The sequence below is a fragment of the Rhagoletis zephyria genome, unplaced genomic scaffold (assembly GCF_001687245.7).
Source record: "Rhagoletis zephyria isolate East Lansing unplaced genomic scaffold, Rhagoletis_zephyria_1.1 Rzeph_scaffold_00042, whole genome shotgun sequence".
NCBI lineage: Eukaryota > Metazoa > Arthropoda > Insecta > Diptera > Tephritidae > Rhagoletis > Rhagoletis zephyria.
Window position 1 is genome coordinate 612,610 of NW_016157126.1, and position 23,422 is coordinate 636,031.

At 38.4% G+C, this 23,422-nt stretch overlaps 1 protein-coding gene and 1 long non-coding RNA gene across 3 annotated transcripts in view; one reads left to right on the top strand and one right to left on the bottom strand.

Moving 5' to 3' along the window:
* Nucleotides 1-23,422, bottom strand: part of Gyf (GIGYF family protein Gyf) — a 262,645-nt gene that overhangs the window by 146,653 nt on the left and 92,570 nt on the right. The gene's annotated exons all lie outside the window — the stretch shown is intronic.
* LOC108367267 (uncharacterized) lies at nt 5,746-22,771 on the top strand. Its single transcript, XR_001848226.1, has 3 exons — nt 5,746-5,850; nt 12,414-12,416; nt 22,761-22,771. It is a non-coding gene; the product is annotated as an uncharacterized LOC108367267 (long non-coding RNA).

Here is a 23,422-nt window from a genome sequence, read left to right on the forward strand (position 1 = left end):
ATTTCGGTTTTCAACCGAAACTGTGCATATATGCATTATTTCGGTTTTTTTCATATGCATTATTTCGGTTTTCAAACGAAAGAGTGCATATGCATAATTTCGGTTTTTCTAAAATGCATTATTGCGGTTTTTATCCGAAACTGTGCATATATGCATTATTTCGGTTTTTTTCATATGCATTATTTCGGTTTTCAACCGAAACTGTGCATATATGCATTATCTCGGTTTTTTCGTAATGCATACATGCACAGTTTCGGTTGAAAACCGAAATAATGCATATGAGAAAATACCGAAATTATGCATATGCATACTTTCGTTTTAAAAGCGAAATAATGCATATGAAAAAAAACGAAGTAATGCATACATGCACAGTTTCGGTTTAAAACCGAAATAATGCGTATGGTAAAAACCGAAATAAAGCATACATGCACAGTTTCGGTTGAAACCGAAATAATGTCTAAATGCACAGTTTCCATATGCGCAATTTCGGTGCCCCTCTCTTTCTTAATTAACGATGACGCTGTTTCTATATGAAGCTGATTTCGACATTTTGGTTTAATAAAATTTAGTATCGAAAATATTCTTTCAAAACTTGCCTACGAATGTGATATAATGGTTCGTTCAAAACCTTTTTTCAAAACTTATATAGGCAAAAACGAAAAGGCGAAGACAAAAAGAGAATACAAAAATTCCCGCGGTGAATTTTCAGATTTTCAAAACGGTATAGTAATTTATTTTTTTAATTTAAATAAAGCATGAAGACCCCATGGAATAAACGAGTAGATAAAAAATATATAACAGTAAAACTGGCACATACATAAATATATGAAAGAATGCACTCAGGCGACACCTCTAGCCATTGTGTGTCACAGATTTAAGTTATCGATGGAAATTTTTTTTCATCCCCCCCCAAAGCCAAATCCTGGCTACACCACTGCTAAGGACATATATATCAAATACATAAATAAGTATGACATATTCGCTATCGTAAGGAAAAATGACGTGGAAGAAATCTGAAAAGTTTTTAATTCGTAAAGCAGCAAAATCCAATTCACCACTGAAGTAGAAGACGGAAACAAGTTAACAAGTAATAACAACGAATTGGTATGCGAAATCTGTAGCATCCTCCAGAATGATCAATTATCATTCCAATCATCCGTGGAAGAATACAGCCATCAACCTCATTAACAAAATCTACACCTTAAGTCACCCGGAATTCAGAAAAGACAACAGCAGGAAAATTAGAAACATATTGCATAAGAACGGGTATCCACACAAAGCTGTTGAGAGGTTGATAACAACAACGAAAAACAACCCAAAGGCAGCGCAATTCAAAACTCAACCCGAAACACAGGCGTCACATATATACAAGGATTAACGGATAGTAAAACAATAAAAAAAATCATCCAAAACAAAAACATAACATTTCCACACAAACCACATAGAACGGTCAATAGAATTTCTAGCAAAAAAAAACAAAACGAAATAAACAAAAACCAACACATAACATGGTTTACGAAATCAAATGCAATGGTAAAGCTAGCGAAGCATGCAATAAAACGTACATAGGCACAACGAAGCGCGCTCTCGGTATTAGAATAAGCGAACATAAAACCGACGCAAGAAATAAGAAAACAACGACTGCATTAGCACAACATCTAACGAATAGCGGGCATACAGCAGACTTTGAAAACGCGAAAATATTAGATGTGGAGAACAGAGATAGACGCGACTAATATTAGAAAGTTTGTGAATACAACAAAAAATCCAGAATGCAATGAATTTTAAGGAAGATGTCGACAATATAAATTGCGCATACAGGACAGCAATAATGTTCAATAGGAGAACAGACGAGCGGAAGTACACTTAAATATAAATAAGTTTATATAAGTGTGTGTTTTTTATGATTTTTTCTTTTTTTTAATGTTCAATGTAAGTTATGTTTTGCAGATAAAAATTATTATACCAACGAATTGTACTTCTTATAATTTTTATTTACATACATGTGTGCCTAATTTTTTGTTTTTTATGTTTTGTTTTCAATAAACACCAGACTCCCTGAGGAAGATGTGAAAAACATCGAAACGCGTAGGAGGAAAAAGAACCATTGTTGGCTTTTTATTAAACCGGCCTAAAAGCTCCTTAAACAACCCTATATTAAACATTTTAGTATAATAAAGTGCAAAGTTAAATAAAGTACCTAGAACATACGCTTGAATTTTGCAATTTTTTGTTGCATTTGTTCCATATAAAAAACTTCTCGAACATACCGTGTATGGAAAAAATGCGTAACACCGTCATGAATCAACGGTAGGTCCCAACTAGCTCAAGTTTGCACCATACTAAACTACAAGTAATTTTTAGCAAAAAAAAAACCGACTTAAAAAAATTTATATATATCTATATATTTCATGATTCAAAGATCGGATCTAAACCAAATTAGTATGGGACCACCTCTGAGACACTACCTTTCCGTTGCAAGAATTATCGAAATCGGTTGACGTGGTCCAAAGTTATGCGGTAACATACATAAAAAAAAAATAAAAATATTCCGACGAAACTGATAACCTCCTCCTTTTTTGGAAGTCGGTTAAAAATGGAATAGGCCACATATGTATGAAACCATATTTTTTTCAAAGATGCTGACGAAAAAATTAAAAATTTTGTTGAAATTTTGCAGAAATTTCATAATTTTTTCACAAGAGATTAGAAATTATATGGTGTTTTTAAGTAAACAGCTATATTTTAATAAAAAATAATAAACAATAAATAAACTAAAGATAAATAATATAAAAAAAAACTTTTTAATATACAACGCTTTTATAAATGGACTAAAAAGTAGAAAATAATACTTCTCAGTCCCATAGAATTTGTTTTGATAACTTTTGATTTTGAAATTTTAGAAATTTTAGAATTTTTGAAATTTTAAAATAATTCAACGATATTAATAGAAAGGTGCACACACATGCATTTACATATGTATGTACATACAAACGAGCACCAATTAAATTTATTTAAAGAAATGGCGTGTCGTCTATTTCCGCCGATATGCGTGTATAAACCCTCCTCAAAGTCTAGCCAAAAAGCCAGCAACTCACACAACAGGTTCCCCAGAGCAATTCGCTCGAGAAAGTGGTACCCGGTACACGTAATACGTGGCACACAGCACAACAATCCGCCAAAACAGGCAACCCGGCCCAAAATTACCACCGTAGAAGGCAGAAACCCCGAGCGGCAGTGCAGGAGCCCAAGAATTCCCCTTAAAACGGCCACATGAGCTTAAAAAGACCAAGTGGTCCACAACTGGTCCGAAGGTAAGTAGTTTCGGACTAGTCCCAAACTGGTTCCCGGACGGGGCCCCGACAGCTTACCAACTGGTCCCACGAACTAGTTACCAACTGGTCCCAAAGTGGTTACCAACTGGTCCACCTATACCTCAAGTGGTCCACAAGTCACTTCACTTACAAAGCATTCGATTTAGTTGACAATAGTCAAACTACATAACGTAGACCTAAAATTTCTACAGCGAAAGTAGAACTTTGAAATCGATTTTAAGCGGTCGTTATTCATATACCCACATACATACATACATATATTACTTTTCATATCAATTCAAGTGTATTACATGCGCCCCACGCTTTTCATTTTCAATTTCATAAATTGTTTATAATGACTTTTGCTAAAATTTCAAAATCAAAAGTTATCAAAACAAATTCTATGGGACTGAGAAGTATTATTTTCTACTTTTTAGTCCATTTATAAAAGCGTTGTATATTAAAAAGTTTTTTTTATATTATTTATTTTCTACTTTTTAGTCCTGTCTGAATAAAATTTTGCAATAGATATTAAAATAATTCAACGATATTAATAGAAAGGTGCACACACATGCATTTACATATGTATGTACATACAAACGAGCACCAATTAATTTTATTTAAAGAATGGCGTCTCGTCTATTTCCGGTGTAGCAAACGTATTACAAGGGCGACATCTAGATGTCATCTACCTCGCCCTATTCACTATGCTTTTTTATAGGAGCTTTTCAAAGCTTTGCTTTGGTGTCGGAACACAACATTGAAAGTTTCTGGATCCACAACATTGAAAGTTTCTGGAACACAACATTGCAAGTTGATAAAAGCGTTGTAAAAAATAGCCACAACTTGCCAAATTTCGCAACCGCTTGTTATGAATGTCTTAGATTTAAGTGTGCAGTTTTACTCGCATTATTTAGAAAATAACGAATTAGAATAAAAGAGTACGAATTTCGATGGGAAGCAAAACTCTCTGGGAAGATAATACCTGTGAATAATTGGGTCATGGTGCCAACATACTTTATTGTTGCTCTCTGACAGTCATGTAAGCAGGTCTTCAAAAAACTGGAATGTTTCGAATATATGGATATCAAAATAAAATTTAATAGTTTTATTGTGAAAAACTTAAAAACTTAAAGAGAAATTGTGAAAAACTTAAAAAGAAATTGTGAAAAACTTAATGGCGTTTTTTCTCGAAATAATGTTGCCCTGTTTTTTTTGAGCACTTTACAGCTTTGCGTGTTTATTTCTCAAAATATTGCTCTCCGACTAAGCAAAAGTTGAATACTTTCTACTAATATAGCCATTTTACAGGACAAAAAGTAACCCAGTGCAAATGTTACAATAGAAAAAGGCAAAATTATTTAATAGAAAAGAAAACGCCAAAAGTTTGTAATTTATCTCTTTTTTTTATATTTAAGTCAATGTTGCACAGCGTCGACAGAGCTACCAATACCAGCGCAACATTTTTGTCTTAGTATACATACACTAGCAAACGCAAACTCGCAACAGTTCGCTATCTGCGCACACACGACTTGTATGTGAAAGCCGAGTAGCTACCGGAGACTCCCGTATGCACCCCTGATTTAAGTAATGCAAAAATAACTTCTGATGTAAAGCTTAGCTAGGTAAAACGACTGCTTCCTTTGTTAAACAAAAATAATTTGTAATGAATTTATCAGTGTGTGTTTTTGTGATTTATTTAACGAGTGATGTAAAGATTAGCTACGTATAAACTCTGTTAACCAAAAATAATTTAAAGAATTGACTAGTCTTTGTACTTGTGATTTATTTAAATAAAACATGTTAATTTGAGTTGAAACATTTTAACCGTTTTTTTTTTTTTCAATTTAGCCGGTCGGACCAAAAAGTTCTGGCAACACAGTATATGAGTGTAAATTGCTACTGCTTGATTAAAATTTATTTACTACCATGCGTTATTGTGTGATTTGACCTTGACTCACGTCACTCACGGCCACGCGTGAATTTGTAAAAATGTCTTACGCTCATTCACGATCACGCATGATTCATACCACTAACGTTTTGATAGAGTTACAAGTTTACTTAAGAGCTAGTTTTTTCTAATCAGAATTAAGATTAGGAATTTTAGCTACGCTATTATTACTTTTATAAGTTTTATACTCAAACTCGCGAATCGTATCGTATCAAAATCTTCTGCAGCCTGCAGCTACAGGCATTCGCGTACCTATTTATGATCAAGCGTGTCGGACGGACCACGTGGCGAGCTTCAACCCTATTAAATTGTCGTAGTAGTATATTATTATTATTATTATTATTAATAAGTCAAAATGTAAAGGGTTAATGTGAATAAAAGCTCAGATAGTCTAGACTTAATTTCCGTAACTTAACTTAACTCAATCTTTTGGCCAACCTGTTATATGAGAAACTGTGTTGGCGGTTAGTTAAAACTTAACTTACCGTAAGAAACGTAAGAACCTGTAGGTTTTAGATTCTTAAGTTAGGGCCTTACGGAAATTGAGAGCAGTGAGAGAATTAGGCTTGCCAGATTTTCGTTTTCGTTCAAAAACAAAATATCCCCGCTTCTGGCTTAAGTTGACGTGTTGAGTAACCTTTGATGATTTCTTACGGTAAGTTAAATTAAGTGCAGTCTAGACTAACTGAGCTTTAAAGTTAATTATTATGCTTAAACATTAAAAATTACTTTAAATTTTAAGAGCCATCCTACAAATGGTGTCAGATGTCGAGGATACAGGGTTATCAGATGCGCGGACCAGGCTTCTATGGACTTCTTTGGATTTCTAAGAGTAAATTTGTACGTCTTAACCCATTATTGATCATGCATTAACCCATTGGTGACCCAGTTTTTTGTAATGTCTTATGTTAAGATAATTTGATTTTATTATTATACAAATTATGAATAACCCCCTTTACGACTTTAGACTTACGGTATTGATGAGTCTTTCCCCAGCCAATTTTATTCAAAATAGGTACGTTTAGGTTACAATATAATCAGGAACAACAAGTAATTTTGTTTGAGGATAGCTTTATCAAGGTATTCGCAATACTTAGAACTAAGTTAAAAGCGGTAAAATTTAATAACAGTAACAATACGTGTATTTGTTGTAATCACTAGGAAAGAGCATGAAACAGGGAAGTCATTTACATCTGATCTCTATGTAGATAGTAAAAGATAGGAAATAGGTACAAAGATTTAAGTTTCAATGTAAAACATAATGGGATATGTGCATGGTCAAAACAAAGTTGGAGGTAAAAATAATTTCAGCTCTCTGACAACACTTTTTAAGACAAATTTGTCAAAACAGTCGAAATTATTTTTATACCCGAGCGCACTTATGCACAACGAAATTTGGTATGTAGGTTTCCATTTATCCAAGGTAGGTTGGTATTGAAAATGGGCGAAATCGGACTGCAACTACGCCCACTTTCCATATAACGGTAATTTCCAGAAATAAGAAAACTGTGATATTTTAGTAACTACTGAAGATTATTCCCTCAAAATTGATATTTACAATAATTTTCAGACGAAAAATAAGAATGTTATAAATTTTTGAAAAATGGGCGTAGCCACGCCCACTTATGGTTACATGTGTATATCTTGGTAACCGCTGCACCAATTTCTTCCCAACTTGGCACAGTTATTGGCCTTAGTATAATGTACCAAATGGCTGAAAAGTTTTTAAATCGAACAATAACCACGCCCACATCCCATATAACGGTAATTTAGAGAAATACAAAATCTTCGATAAATCAGTAAATATTAAAGCTAATCTATTCAAAATTGATGGTTGCAACAATTCTTTACCAGGAAATAAGTTTATGATAAAATGTTGGAAAATGGGCGTGGCACCGCCCACTTATGATCACATATATGTATCTCGGTAACCGTTATACCAATTTGTACAAAACTCGGTATGGTTACTGTGCTTGCCACATAAAAGCAAAAAGTTGAAAATTATTGAAATCGGACTAAAATTACGGCCACTTTTCAAATAACGGTAAATTTCAGAAATGCTTGAAACTTCGATTTTTAGAAATTTAAGGATGCTAATTTACTCAAAATTGATACACCCCGGCTTACCATGTAGCGGTGGCCTTCGGAAAGGTGAAAAAACATATATTTAATACTTGCGCCGGGTATTTAATGTTCCGCTCCACCCGAAATTAGACTTTCTTACTTGTTAGTTTTAACTTTGATTCGACTATGAACATATTTTTTATGAACATATGTTTTAAGTTTAAAGATATTTACAAATTAAGCATAATATCGAAAAGCAAGTAATGTATCTAATTAAAAACATTAATTAACATAAAAAATCTGCTTTATTTTTATAAAAAAAAATGAATAAAAATGAAATGAAAATAAAGTAAATAATCAAAACTTTTTAATATGTGGGTGTCATATAGTTATGATAAGCGCTATTAAAAGGATTTGAAGTATGCAGTTTTGTAACCCATTTAATTGTAGTACATTAAAGTGCAAACTCGAAGCAGCTAGGACTTACGTTTTTCCATACGTAGTATGTACGACGATTTTTTACATGGAGAAAATGACCGACACCTTCATCAAAAAATTGACAAAAATTAGCGGTATGTCCTAGCTACTTCTAATTAACACTTTAATGGGCTACAAAAATACGAACTCTTTTTTTTTTAGATATCTAATTAAAAGCATCGGTATTTTTACGAAGTTTTAATCTTAGATTTATTCGGTTTTTGTTAAGGTATAAACTATATTTTTATGAAAAAAAATTAAATTAAATAATAATAAAAAAATTGTCAAAACTTGTCAATATATGGGTGTATTATAGTTATAATAGGCACTATATAATGAAAACTGTGACACTTATTCATCACAGTCGGAATCTAAATCCCATCCACGCCTCGTTAAACTAATATTATTCGATTCTAGTTCCACTAAGTAACTCCATTGCTTCAGCAAAGAAAGATCACCGGTTTGTGACCACTAGCAACAAGTGCGAGCAAGTAATCAGATGATCTGATGAAACTAACAATCTATTAAAAACGTCTTTTAAATTGTCAGCGCGTTTTCCTACTGAAGATATATCTTAAGTTTTTAAATCCTTGTTCGAACTAAATCCGCTTCTCACTAAAGATTTTAAAGTCCTTGACGGAACTAATTCCGCTTTTTACCCATTGAGCAACCTTAAAATAATAAACAGTTCAAGTTCGAAATGAAACAGAATCAAACTTAACCAGAAATATATGTTTTTGTGTTTAATTAAAATCAAAGTGAAATTTTTAAAACCAATTTATTTAAAAATGCGCGACGTGCTTTCGGTTTTGAACTCGGATTCTTAATAAGGAAGGAACATAATTTATTGCAGTACTGTCAAATTTAAAAGCGCTTTACGATTTAAAAAAAATTATTTTGAAAATTACACTTGCAAAAAAGTAAATGTTAGTTTAGTTTCTTTTAACATAATTTTTTTAAAGCATGTAAATCCAAAAAAATACACAAAAAAAATAAACAAACTTAATTTTAAGTAATGGAAAAAAACAAAATAACGAAATATAATACCGCTTTCTTTCGGAATTCGAAAATAACTATATGGCCTAAATTCATCAGGCTAACGTCAGGTAACCTAGATAGCAATAAATCAAATGAGATTACAACTGCTGTAGAACTAGACAACATAGTAGATTAGCTGAAAAAACTCTAGCCATAGCCTTTATAAAATCCACACCAGTAAGCGTTCTTACGGAAAAAATCCCCTCCATGGTGGAAGGGGGAGCTTAGGGAGCACAGGTCGAGTCTTAGAAAAATTTTTAATGAGTGCTACAGAACAAAAATGTGAATGCCATACAAATATGAATGTAAAATAAAGATGAATGTGGAGCCATACAAACACGAATTAAGGCAGAATTGAGGCCAAAAACATGGCCTCATACAACTTGTCAGCAACTCTCAAAAGAGATACTCGACTCAATCGTAGACAAAGAAAAAATTTGATTCGCTATAAATAAATTCTCCCCATACAAATCCTCTGGCTCAGACGGTATCATACCGATAATGCTCCAGAAATTACAGGAACCTCTGGTATCGTGGCTAGAAAGGGTCTACAAAGCCAGTATAAGCTTGGCATACATTCCGAAAAGCTGGAAAAGAGTCAAAGTTGTCTTCATTCCCAAACCTGGAAGAAGAAATCACGAAAAAGCAAAAGACTTCCGACCAATAAGTCTTACATCTTTCCTGCTGAAGGTATTGGAAAGACTACAAATAAGGCATTTTCTGGAGAATTCCAAGCTTTCCAAAGCTCAACATGCATACATTAAGGGCAGGTCAACTGAAACTGCCACCATAGAAAAACCCCATAGAAAAATCACTCCATTACAAGCAGTACACTTTGGCGGCCTTCCTCGACATAGAGGGGGCCTTCAATAACATTACAATCGAAGCAATTGTTCGAACGCCTGGTGGGAATATCTGACGACATATGCGAGTGGATCGAACAAATGCTCAGTAACAGGCACTCCCCAAGGGGGAGTTCTGTATCCGCTACTATGGGTGGTGGTTAAGAGTGGTTCAAGAAAACACTCTTTGTGGAAATTCATAAACGCCACATCTAAATATTTTTATTTTTTTTTTTTAAGTTTTTTTTTACAGGTCGCGCTGGTCGTTTTTTATAAAAACACTGATGTTATTTTCGTGACATGTTAAAATGCAGCTAAAAATGTGGTTTACATTTACATAGCCACATTGGAATTCATAACGTTGCGGTTGAGTACGGACGTGTTCTTTATTCGCTCCATAAAAAAAATCATATTTATCGTGTAACTAAAAATATTTAACCATCGAAAGACACACTAAACTATTATTCGAGTTTTGTGTCGTCGCGAACTGCCCTCAACAGTATAAAAAATCAAAGCGTGATCGTGAAAAATACCTAAATAAATAATACATACAAAATAAGAATGGTAGTTAAGTGAGAGATGAGTGTCCAGGGCGCTCCCCTACAAAAGCGTACAAACAAAAGAAATGCATATTTGACAATTACTGCATGCAGCCCAAAAACTAAAACCAACAACAACAACGCTAAAGAAAACTCTTATACTGCAACACACCATCACAAAAACCCGATGCAGCCAAGCAAAGAGCACCATCTTGCTCTCCAGCAGTTAGGATTCGAAATTTGAGACTTTTGTATCGATACTGAGTACTCATTCTGGCATCGGGCTCATGGTATCGATACTCTAAAAGTATCAGGGAAAAAGTATCGATACTACTCAGTATCGGCCTCATTAAAATACGATTTTTGGGATACTAAAATTATTTTATTCTTCAATCGTTTATCTATTTATTTCCTGAAATTAAAACAAAAAAAATTTTAAATATTTGTTTTTGTTTCATTGCAGAACTTACAAAACTTTCTTTTACCCAAAAAGTTTCTAAAAATTCTGCATTTTCGTGAACTTTGCGTAAAGTTTTATGGCCTTATTCATAAAAAATAAAAAGGTTTTATAAACTGAAAAATGTATGAAAATGTCATTTTATTAAGATCTTTAAATCTACTTTATTTTTTATGAATAAAGCTATTAAACTTTAACTTATTTGGTTTATGTTATGCAACAGACTACACGAAATTTCAGTTTATCTTAAGTGATGGACAAAATTTAATGATAGTAATCCATATAAGCAAAGAAAATTGGGTTGCCAATGGAAGAAAAATTTAATAAGTGTGTTTTTTTAAGTATTCGGTATCGAGTATTAAAGTACTAATTTGTATACCCTCAGTATCGATGCTTACTCAATATCGATAGTATTGTTCGAACCCTACCAGCAGTGATCAATGCGGACAACAACGTAGCAGCCGCTACTAAAGGCGGGTCACCGTTCGTGTCCGGACAACTTTTTATTTGCTCTCAAAACATTTTTGCCGGAGAGGCTGCTGAAGTACGGTTCACCGTTCAGTTCGGCACATTTATCAGTGTTGCCAACTTCTGAGTTTCAAAAAGCACCAAAACTTGGAAGAAAAAGGATTTTATCACACTAAAAGCACTAAATTTTTTTTATCAAATTATAATTTTTTCAGAACAGTTTGTATTTAACTTTACGAAGTAATACCGAAGTACTGCACATTAAAACTGGTATACATATCTCGAGAAAGAAAAATTGCATCGCAACAAACTAAAATGAATTTTAAAGGGGAAGAGTAATACTAACTGATGCCCTAAGTAGAAAAAAAAAATTTGTTTGAGGTTAGGATATCTCACGTGCTACAGCAATTCAGCGTTTTACTCAGGTGGTAAAAGTCAAAATTTGTCGAACTGTGCAATCAATCAAAATATGTACAAATAACTAGAAAAGAAATAAATAATTTACATGCGTACTAGCATTTTCAACGCGAATACAATTTAACTAAAACGTGGGTTTGCAACTTTATTTTAGTACATTTAAATTTGTATATTCTTGTAAATTAAGTGCCGCCACAGCTTTAAAAATTTCAAATAATTTTATGTTTTAATTATCTATGAGAAATTTGAGTTTAGAAAAAAACACTAGGCACTAAAGCATTATTTTTGGCGTTTTAATTTTCAAAAAGCACTAAATCTAATGCTTAAAGTACCAAGTTGGCAACTATGCATTTTATTTTGTTCTGAAGCATACAGCTTATGATATTGTTGCCTACATACGATTTTGAGGGCAAATAACACATGCAATTCGCTGCAAACACATATAAAGGAGAATGCGGCAACCCGAATCATCAAGTCGTTCGAACAGAAAATTACGATCAATTTGATTCGAGCAAAGAGTGTTCAGCACATTTTTGTCGCGCTCTCAGTGAGACAAGGTGGGAAAGAACGCGTAAAATTACTAACAAAAAGTGTCCGGACACGAACGGTGAATCCGCCTTAATACTCCGAGGGCAACAAACAAAGAAGCAAATAAAGCAAAAAATGGTACTATTTAGAGTGGGTTTGATCGCTACATATTAATAAAGCGAAAGCGCACACCCGAAAAAATGGAAAACAAATCCAAAAAATAAAATTTTGAAAGTAGTCACTTCAGGTACATCTACATCGGCGGAGAATAATCGTTTTAGTATTCTCGCTGATATGAGTAATGATTCTAACCAACAGGTAGTTAAAAAATACAAGCCTCCACCTATTTATCTACCAGAACAAAGTTCTAATGCTCTGGTAGATCCACTACTGAAACTAGTAGGGAAAAATAATTTTCATGTAGTTCCTACTAAAAAGGGTAATATACACGAAGTGAAAATTCAGGCTCAAAACGAAGATATCATTCGTAAATTTACCAATCAGTTTAATAAGTGTAAGAAATCTTACTACACCTACCAACTTAAAAGTAGTCGAGGACTAGAAGTTGTCATAAAAGGCATCGAGTCCAGCGTTAACTCACAAGAGATAGAAAATGCTCTTAGGGAAGAAGGTTTTAAGGTGCGCAATGCTTTCAACATCAAAAATAAAGAAAACATCACTCAACCGATGTTCAAAATAGAGCTAGAACCCGACTTTCATAACCTGAAGAAAGGGGAAGTGAATTTGGTCACACACGTTGGTACTGCACCTTACCTGGTGTCTGTGTTATGTGAGGATTTACACACTTCTAAAGAACGTGGGAAACCAAAAATGGACTCGCAATCCAAAAAGTGCAGTAACTGCGGTGGAAATCACACTGCTAATTATAGAGATTGTCCAGTTTATATCTCAATGAATTAGAATCGCAAAGTGATGAGTTCATTCATAATACTGCAATACACATTGATGACCACTTGGGTGGCCTTACCGTATCTGCTANGCCCCCCCCCCCCTTCGTCATAACATAACAGAAAAACAATTTGATGACTTTTTCCTAAAGTTTGGCAGTAAGTTTATTGTAGCAGGGTCTAGTTTGATGACACCAAGTTAATACAGAAGCATTATGTGATCTCTCTTCAGATCATTCTCCCTGCCTCATAACATTATCAATGTTTCTTAATTATGAAGAAAACCAAAAAAAAAATCTTACAAATAAGCACACAAACTGGTTAAAATACAAACAGACCGATTCTGAACAAAAACTCCCTGGGAGTTTTATCTTTTTTCCCTTTCCTCCTATTATGAATAAAAATTCCCTGACGATTTTTTATATTAAAGGGCGGAGTTGAGGTGTCAAAAAAGTGCCTAACAGCTTTTTCGAAATTCAAATTTACTTTTTTCAAATTTTCGGGAAAATGTTACTCGCCCGGAAATAATTAGTGGAGGATTTCTTTCTCGGGAGAAACAGATTCCCGGAGAACAAACTCTCCGGGAGTATTAAGACTTGCGCTGAAAAAGTATGTCAGGTCCGAACATTGACCCGCAAATTCTTATTAGAATTATATCGACAAGGCAGCTGAAGATCTCACTGATATAATAGTTAAGGCCGCAGAAAATGCAACACCAAATCCTTCTATGAAACATCGCAGTTCTTACTACCCTGGCGTGCACACCCTAAACATTCTTAACTTAATAAGTAAAAAGAGCAAATTAAGAAGGGAATGGCAAATAATTCGCTCTCCAAAGCTTAAACAGGAGCTGAATGCGTGTACAAAGGAATTACGTATTTTGTTGCAGACGGAAAAAAAAGAAGTATGCAGTCGATCCTCCAGTCCTTGTGTGCCTCGAAACAGGCTGACTGTCCCTTTGGCGAAAACTGAAGCATGCGAAGAGGCCCGTTCTTTGAGAAGCACCATTACGTACTCAGAACGGAAGCTGGGCGAGGAATGATAAGGATAAAGCAAACGCTTTCGCCTGTCATCTTTCACAAGCCTTTAGACCCAATTAAGGCACTCATCCTACCCAGAGCTGGGCGATAAGGATTACATGGGTAATAGATTATTTTAACCGCAATTTCAAAAATTATTAAATTAGAATTTCGGTAATCGTTCATCGAAGGCATCTTAGATTACGATTGCAGTAATCGTAATTTAGACTTTTTTAAAATTACAATTACTGTAATCGTAATCTAAGTTCGTTCGATGAATGATTACAATAACTTTAATTTTACAAATTTTCTAATTCGATTTTTTTGGGCAATGTTAAACGAAGTAATTCTATAAATATGCGGAATATAAATGCGCGCTTAAGGATAATATGAGGGTACTTTGTATTTATCTAAATCCTTATAACAGAAAGTACAGGATTACAATTAAAGTAATCGTTCCTCGAACGAACTTGGATTACGATTACAGTAATCGTAATTTTAACTTTTTTAAAATTACGATTACTGTAATCGTTACCTGAGTTCGTTCGATGAAGGATTACTGTAATCGTAATCTTGTTTTTTTATCTTGTAGGGATTACTGCAATCCTAATCGTTTAGTAATCGTAATCTTTATCGCCCAGCTATGTGCGACGCCACCCACCACCACAGGGCGGCATCCTCCACAACAGCGCACACAGCCCAAGGCGATAAGGCAACACACATCCCTCACCCCCACATAACACCTCTCCCGAACCACACGAAGCTCCTTCAATTCAACTGTAACGGACTTCAGAGCAAGATCGAGGAGATAACCGTCTTCATGGGAAGGCATGGAATATTGATAGCTGCGGTCCAAAAGAAGAAGTTGCACAGCAATTCAACATTGTTGAATTGCGCCGGATACAATGTGCACCGTCGAGATCGCGAGCAGAATAATGGTGGTAGCTTAAAGCATAAACAGACGCCAGCGTTGATCCGGATCAACTCGGGAATAAACGGCAGTTGATCCGGATTAAGTCCGACGCTGCCGTCTGTTTAAGCTTTTAGCATTCATCACGCACCACACCGTGCAGTATCGTCTTATTGAAGCAGACATCGACCGCAGGGATACCATCCTAGAATGTCAGTGCATTGCTATCCGGTAAAGCGATGTCGAGCTCGAAATATTTAACGTTTATATACCCCCTGTTACAGGTGCCCGGCAGGATATCACCCTGAAATAGGTGCGCTCCACAGAGGTGAAAACAGTATGGTAGTTGGTGACTTTAATGCGCACCACGATCTTTGGCATCCAATCCTGTCAAACGATCGTAGGGGAACACACTTGGCTGAGCAGATAGACGATTCTACATTCTGCGCAATGAACGACGACGCACCCACCAGGATTATGGGCTGCTGGTCTGGTCTGATAAACAGCGTATCATGGTGACCTATGCTGACCTTGGCATCAGACCATCTGCCCATAGTCATCTCGACGGATAAACCTGCGGACTTTTCTTCCGCGGAACACCGGCCTATATCAACTTTACCAAAGCGGATTGGAAAAGCTTCGCGGAATTTACTGAAAGCACCTTCGCTGCGCTCCCCACACAAACCGGCGTTCACCTAGGTGAACGTAAGTTCCGCAGGGTTGTCACTGCTGCTGCAGCTCGCTTCGTACCACCAGGATGCATAACGGACCCTCTCCAAACTTCCATGCTGAAGTGGCTGAGCGTAACAACCTTAGTCATGCCGATCCCGGAAGAGCATCTGAAGACTTGCAACTTCACATGTGGTGTGAGTAAGCTTTGGTCGAGACCTGGCTGAAGTCTGATTTCTACGATAGTGAATTCTTCGATCCAAACTTGTATGATGTGGATTCCGGGAAAACGGGCTGTTCAAGAGGAGGCGGTGTGCTGATTGACGTTAAACGAAAACTTCGTGCAACTTTTTTTATTCTTAGTAATAGTGACTCTTTGCTAGATCAAGTTTGCGTTTGCATTAAAGGAATGAAATCACATAGTTTTCTGTATTTAATGGCCTCCTATATTCCGCCTAACAGTAACTTTGAACTATACAAAACTCACGTGGATAATGTAATTGCGACATCTCTGGACCTAAATGACAACCATATTTGTGTTCTGAGTGAGTTTAACCTTTGTAATATAAAATGGTGCAGTAACTCTACCAGCTCTAGTCTTATACCTAATAACATTGCCACAAATCTAGAATCTTATTTTATAGATAGTTTCGTAAGTGTAAATCTAAAACACATTAACTGTTTTTTTATTGATTTAAATAGATTGTCAGACCTTATATATATAAGTGACAACATTGATTCTTGTATATCAAAATGCATTTCGCCGATTTCTGATGCTAGTTACTTATGGACTTGGATACTCACATTTGCTATACAACCTTTAAATCGAATAACATACCTGTGAAAAAGAAGCGACCATACAAATCACCGTGGCAAAATAGAGATTTAATGAAATTGAAAAACATTAAAAACAAACATCTCAAAAAGTTCAGGTCAACTAACATTCAATCATTCTTTGTAAAATTTCAGCACTACCACAAGGAATTTAAGTCATCAAATAACCTGCTTTACAAAAGATATGTTCGGAATGCAAAGCAGAATATTAAAGCTAACCCGATTTTCTTCGGTTAATCTGGGGACCTTGCAATACTCTTCTGACGAAGTTATGAAGGCGATACTTTCCCTCAAGTCTTCTTCGCATTCAGACGCTGACGGTCTGTCGGGTCTTTTACTAAAGGGGCACCCAGCGTTGTCGTACCCTTTACAATTAATTTTTAATAAATCACTTTCCTCGGGTAACTTTATTAATAATTGGAAGATAACAACAATTACGCCTCTTTTCAAAAATGGTAGTAAAAATAATTTATGGAATTAAAGGCCAATTTCGAAACTATAAATCTTTTCCAAACTTTTTGAAAGTGTCGTCCAACACAAAATTTATTTCGCGATAAAGTCATGAATCAGCCCAAGGCAGCATGGATTTGTATCCGGGTGCTCGACAGTTTCCAATTTAATGGTATTCAGTGATTTTTGCATCTCATCGTTTTCTGACGGTTCGCAAGTTGACTGCATATATACTGACTTTTTTAAGGCGTTCGATAGAGTATCTCACAAGATTCTGTTAAATAAGTTAGCTTGCCTAGGCTTCCATTCGTCTCTTCCCAAATGGATCACCTCTTACTTGTCCAATCGGCGCTGTGTTGTTTCGATTGATGGCGTAGTCGCGGACTACTTCGTTGCCTCTTTTGGTGTTCCACAGGGGAGCGTTTTGTTCTCTCTTATTCTCTATCTCTTATTCGTTCTTTTTATAAACGACATTGGCAATTGTTTTTCCTTTTCGAATTATTGTTTTCCCTTGTGGTGAAGTTCAAGTAGCCATCGGGAAGGCGAAAGCCTCCAAAAGCATGGGACCCGACGGAATATGCATGTTGATGCTGAAAAATTTGGGTCTTGCGGGAGCAGACTATCTAGCCAAGGTTCTCAACCTATCAATGACCACTCTCGTCATTCCAGACATCTGACACACCAATTCCGACGGTGAATAATCCTAAAATACTCGGAGTAACATTCGACAGCCTGCTCTCCTTCTCTGCGCACGCAACCGCTATTGAATAAAGTACAAAGCCGCAACAAGGTCCTCAAGTCGCTAGCCGGCAGTACTTGGGGCAAAGACAAAGAAACCTTGCTGGCAACATACAAGGCAATAGGCCGGCCGGTTTTAAACTACGCAGCATCAGTGTGGTCGCCGGGGACTAGTAGGACGCAGTAGACGAAGATACAGACTGTACAGAACACCGCACTCAGGACAGCGACAGGATGCCTCCTGATGTCGCCAGAACATCACCTCCACAACGAGGCACAAATGCTCCCTATAAAGGAGCACAACATAATGCTCTGCAAGCAGTTTCTGATCGGGAGCCACAGAAGTGGCCACCCGAACAGACAGCTGCTTGCAGAGGAGCCCTCGCCTAGGCACGTCAGGAGGCATCTATATGAACTGACGGACGAAGTCCAGAGGTTCGTCAAGCAGCCTCTGGACCCGTCAGCTTACCGACCGGCCCTGAACGGCAGTCACAGGGAGTCAGTCTCGAGTTATGTAGACTCTAGACCTGTGAATGCCGTTCTAGGCACACCACCACCGGACATAGACGAGACGGAGCTTCATCTGCCTCGGGAGACACGAACGAAAATAGCCCAACTTCGCTCTGGCTACTGCAGCAGGTTTAAACTCTTACCTAAGTAGATTGAATGAGGATGTGCCAAATGAGTGTCCGGCATGCGGAGAGACCCCACATGACTCGAAACATCTCTTCGCATGCCCGGAAAACACGACAACCCTAACGGCTTTGTCCTTGTGGACCGACCCGATAGAGCCTGCACGCTTCCTAGGGCTGCCGTAGTGGAACTTGACGACAACGACTGAGATTATCAACCGATCTGGGCGAGTTGTTGTAGCCGCTACAACAACAACAACGACAACCCGGTTAAACGCTATCAGGGTTGTCAGTGCGTTCCGCACGCTATCACACGAGGCCGTTGAAGTCATAGCGAACATCATGCCACCAGATATAATGGCCATGGAACTTAGAGAATTTTCGACAAGTCAAGAAACATCGGCAGGCGACTAACAGTTGAAGAACGGAGAGAAGAAAGACAGACTAGCTTAAACGAGTGGCAGAGACGCTGCAATGCGACGACGAAAGGAAGGTGGACGCACAGGTTAATCGGTAACGCTCAAGCGTGGGTTGAGAGGAAACACGGCGAGACTGATTACTATCTAGCAGTTTCTGACGGGGCACAGCTGTTTTAGAGAATATCTGAACAAGTACGGACACGATGACGGGACAGAGTGTTCTTTCTGCGGTAGTAGAACGTGCAGCACATTTTCTTTTCCTGTACGAAGTATGACGCCGACCTAGAAAAGCTGATAAACGATCGAGTGACGCCAGAATATATTGCGCGCCACATGATGCAATCTAGAATGGTGTGGAATAGAGTCAAAGCGTGGTCCGCTATAGTTCTTCGAGAACTGAGAAGGAAAGAGCGGCAGCGCAGTAGCGATAATAGAAGACTGAACAAGAGGTAGGCCAGAAAGGCCTATGGGAAGAGCCAATTGGCAAAGCTACGCCTTGCGACGTAATACATCGAAGACATCGACCCAAGGGACACTACCCTAGAATGTCAGGGCATAGCTGTCCGTTCAGGCGATGTCGAGCTCGAAATATTTAACGTGTACATACCCCCTGTCACCTGCTGCCCGGCTGAATATCTCCCTGACATAGGTGCGCTACTCAGAGGCGAAAACCGATTGGTAGTAGGTGACTTCAATGCGCACCACGATCTTTGGCATTCAAGCCTGGCCAATGATCGGAGGGGAAACATTTTGGCTGAGCAGATAGACGATTCGACATTCTGCACCATGAACGACGACGCCCCCACCAGGATTGTGGGCAGCTGCAGCAGCTCGCCAGACCTAACAATTGCTAGCGCTGGTCTGATAAATAGCATATCATGGCGACCTATGCTAACGTTAGCATCAGACCCCACCTGCCCATAATCATCTCGATCAATAAGCCCACCGACTTTGCTCCCGCGGATCACCGAACCTACACCAACTTCAACAAAGCTGATTGGAACGGCTTCGCGGAAGTTACCGAGAGCAGCTTCGCCGCCCTCCCCACACCCACAGACGTACATGCTGGCGAACGCCAGTTCCGCAGGGTAGCCACTGCCGCAGCAGCTCGCTTCATACCGTCCGGACGTATCGCGGAAGTCCGCCCAAATTTCCCGGCTGNGGAAGTTACCGAGAGCAGCTTCGCCGCCCTCCCCACACCCACAGACGTACATGCTGGCGAACGCCAGTTCCGCAGGGTAGTCACTGCCGCAGCAGCCCGCTTCATACCGTCCGGACGTATCGCGGAAGTCCGCCCAAATTTCCCGGCTGAAGCAGCTGTACTAGCAAATGAGCGCGACCACCTACGCCAGGTCGACCCCGGGGACCCTCGCTTGAGGGACCTTAATTTGGAGATTCGGCAACTGGTAAATCAACATAAGCGGAAAAAGTGGGAAGAGCACTTGAAGGCCTGTAACTTCACCTCTGGTGTGAGTAAGCTCTGGTCAACCGTGAGGTCCTTGTCCAACCCGACGAAGCGTGATGACAGAGTGGAAATCTCATTCGAAGGTCACGCTTCGTCGGACCCGATGCGCGAACTATTCTAGTGGGCAATTCACACTGCATCCTTCGGTAGACAAGGCCAAACGTCGAGTGACCAGGAGGCTGCACAAACTGCCCAAAAACAATGCACCACTTGTTTTCACCAGCGGTGAAGTGAAGGGGGCCATCGGGAAGGCGAAAGCCTCCAAAGCCATTGGACCCGACGGAATCTGTATGCTGATGTTGAAACATTTGGGGCCTGTGGGAGTAGCATACCTCACGGAGGTCCTCAATTTGTCTATGACCACTCTCATCATTCCTGATGTGTGGAAATCAGGGAGAGTGGTCCCACTGCTGAAACCGGGGAAGCCCGCCAACAGAGGAGACTCTTATCGCCCGATAACGCTCCTTTCCCCGGTCGCGAAGACACTTGAGTCCCTGCTGCTCCCATACATCACCTGCCACCTAACCCCAGCGAAACATCAGCATGGCTTCAGTAAAGTGCACAGCACAACAACAGCACTTAACACCATAAACACCCAGATAACTCGTGGCCTAAATCGTAACCGCCCCTGCGAGAGAACTGTCCTAGTAGCGTTGGACTTGTCAAAGGCGTTTGACACCGTCTTCCATTCCACGCTGCTAGAAGACATTGAGGCCTCCTCTCTCCCACAGGGACTGAAGCGATGGTCGGCGAATTATATGAGTGGTCGACAATCATCAGTAATCTTCAGAGATCAAACCTCGAAACCAAGAAGAATAAAACAAGGGGTTCCACAAGGTGGTGTTCTCTCCCCCTTACTTTTTAACTTCTACATCTCGAAACTCCCCCAGCCTCCTGAAGGAGTTTCCCTGATCTCGTACGCTGATGATTGTTCGATTTTGGCGTCTGGGAATGGAATTGATGACCTCTGCTCAAAAGTAAACGGCTATCTCTCCAGCCTTTCTCGCTTCTTCACTGCAAGGAGCCTAACCCTCTCCCCAACGAAATCAACGGCGACCCTCTTCACCACCTGGACGAAGGAGGTCAGGCTAGAATTAGGCATTCACGTCGACGGCACACCTATACCGACGGTGAACAACCTTACCTTTGTTACCTTTGATAGCCTGCTCTCCTTCTCCGCGCACACAACCGCAGTTGTCAACAAAGTACAGAGCCGCAACAAGGTCCTCAAGTCGCTCGCCGGCAGCACTTGGGGCAAAGACAAAGAAACGTTGTTGGCAACATACAAGGCAATTGGCCGGCCGGTTCTAAATTATACAGCGCCAGTTTGGTCACCGGGGACTAGTTGGACGCAGTGGACGAAGCTACAGACTTGTCAGAACGCCGCACTCCGGACAGCGACTGGGTGCCTTCTGATGACGCCTGAGCACCACCTACACAGCGAGGCCCAAGTGCTCCCCGTAAGGGAACACAACAAAATGCTCTGTAAGCAGTTTCTGGTGGGGTGTCATAGAAGCGAACACACCCAGACAGACCACTGCTGGAGGAGGAGCCTCCGCCCAGGCACGTCAGGGGGCACCTATTCGTGTACAAGGACGCAGTCCAGACGCACACAGACCAACCACTGGACCCAATGACGTACAGACAAGCGATTAACGACATTCATAGGGAGTCAGTCTCCACCTACCTCGACTCCCGGCCTAAGAATGTCGTTATCGGAGCCCAATCACCACCTGTGGAAGAGACGGAGCTTCAATTACCTAGAGAGACCCGCGTTACTCTGGCTCAGTTACGGTCTGGATATTGTAGCCGCCTAAACAGCTACCTGTCCAGACTCGACCCAAACATCCCAAATGAGTGCCCGGCATGTGGAGACTCCCCCCACGACACCAACCACCTCTTCACATGCCAGCTCAATCCGACTCAACTAACACCCCTCTCCCTTTGGTCCGACCCCATCGAAACAGCTCGTTTCCTGGGCATACCGTTAGTTGAGCTTGACGATAATGATTAAAAGTTGACCCGAAACAGGCGGGGCTTAGTAGTGCCGCTACAACAACAACAACGAATCGTGCGTAACATCTCTGGAAGATTCCCCCCTCCGTTTAAGAAAGAAAACATCACAACACAACCAACATACTTAACATGCCATTCGTCAATTTTATCTTTTTCTTTTTCTCTTTTTTGTGTCTATCTTTGTCTCTGCCCTTTTTTTATCTTTTCATTTATATTTATCACTTCCTTGACTTTAATTCATATTCTCTCCTTTATCTCTATATTCACTCACACATTTGCTATTATGTTAAGTATTTAAATTTAACTTCCTCTTTTTCTTTATGTTTAGGTTTCTTTACTTTTATTCTAATCTCTGCATTTATTTCTTTCTTCTTCTACATACTCAACTTTACCTTCTTCCTTGTTTGAGTCTTAATCTATTCATGTACATTAGACTGCATCACTCCCCATACAAAAAAAATCGGTACTATTTTTCCATTGGAATTATAAAATCTATTATATTTTAAGACGTCCACCAAAATATTTCGAAAAAATATTAAGATTTAAGTGAGCTGGACCAATTTCAAAATACCTCCAAAAATGGAGTTTTTTATGAATAAAAATAGTTTCTTAAAAAGATCCTCTCAAATGACAAGACGGGTTAAGCGTAAAAAATTTGCATAAAAATATTTAAAGAAAATTAAATTAAAAATTTTATCGGAATCAATGATGAGATTTTTGATGCTGTTTTTTAACTTTTTTCAAAGACTGTTATAAAAAAAAACTTGAATAACTGATCCTAAACTCTTCTGATTTAGACTTAAGAGCTGTCGGTGCAAAGGTATTTTCTCACCCTTTTTATTTCTTTGCTAATAAACTCATTCAAAGGATGAAAGGGAAAGGTAGGATGAACGAACGTCATTCAAAGATGAATTAAGATGTGTTGGTATTTGAAAAAAAAAAATTGGGACACGAATGATTTTTTTTTTTGACAGAAATAAAAACAGCGTGAAAATACCTTTCTACTGAGATCCCATAAGTCTATATCAGAACAGTTTTAGCCCAGCTTTTCAAGTTTTTCGTAAATCAAACTTTGAAAAAAGTAAAAAAAACAGCATCAAAAATCTCATTCTTACGATTCCGTTGAAAGATTTTTAAATATTTTTATGCAGATTTTTTAAGCTTAATCTGTTGTGTCATCTGAGGGGACTTTTTTCAAAAAGTTCTTTACGAAACTATTTTTATTCATAGAAAACTTAATTTTTGGAGGTATTTTCAAATCGGTCCA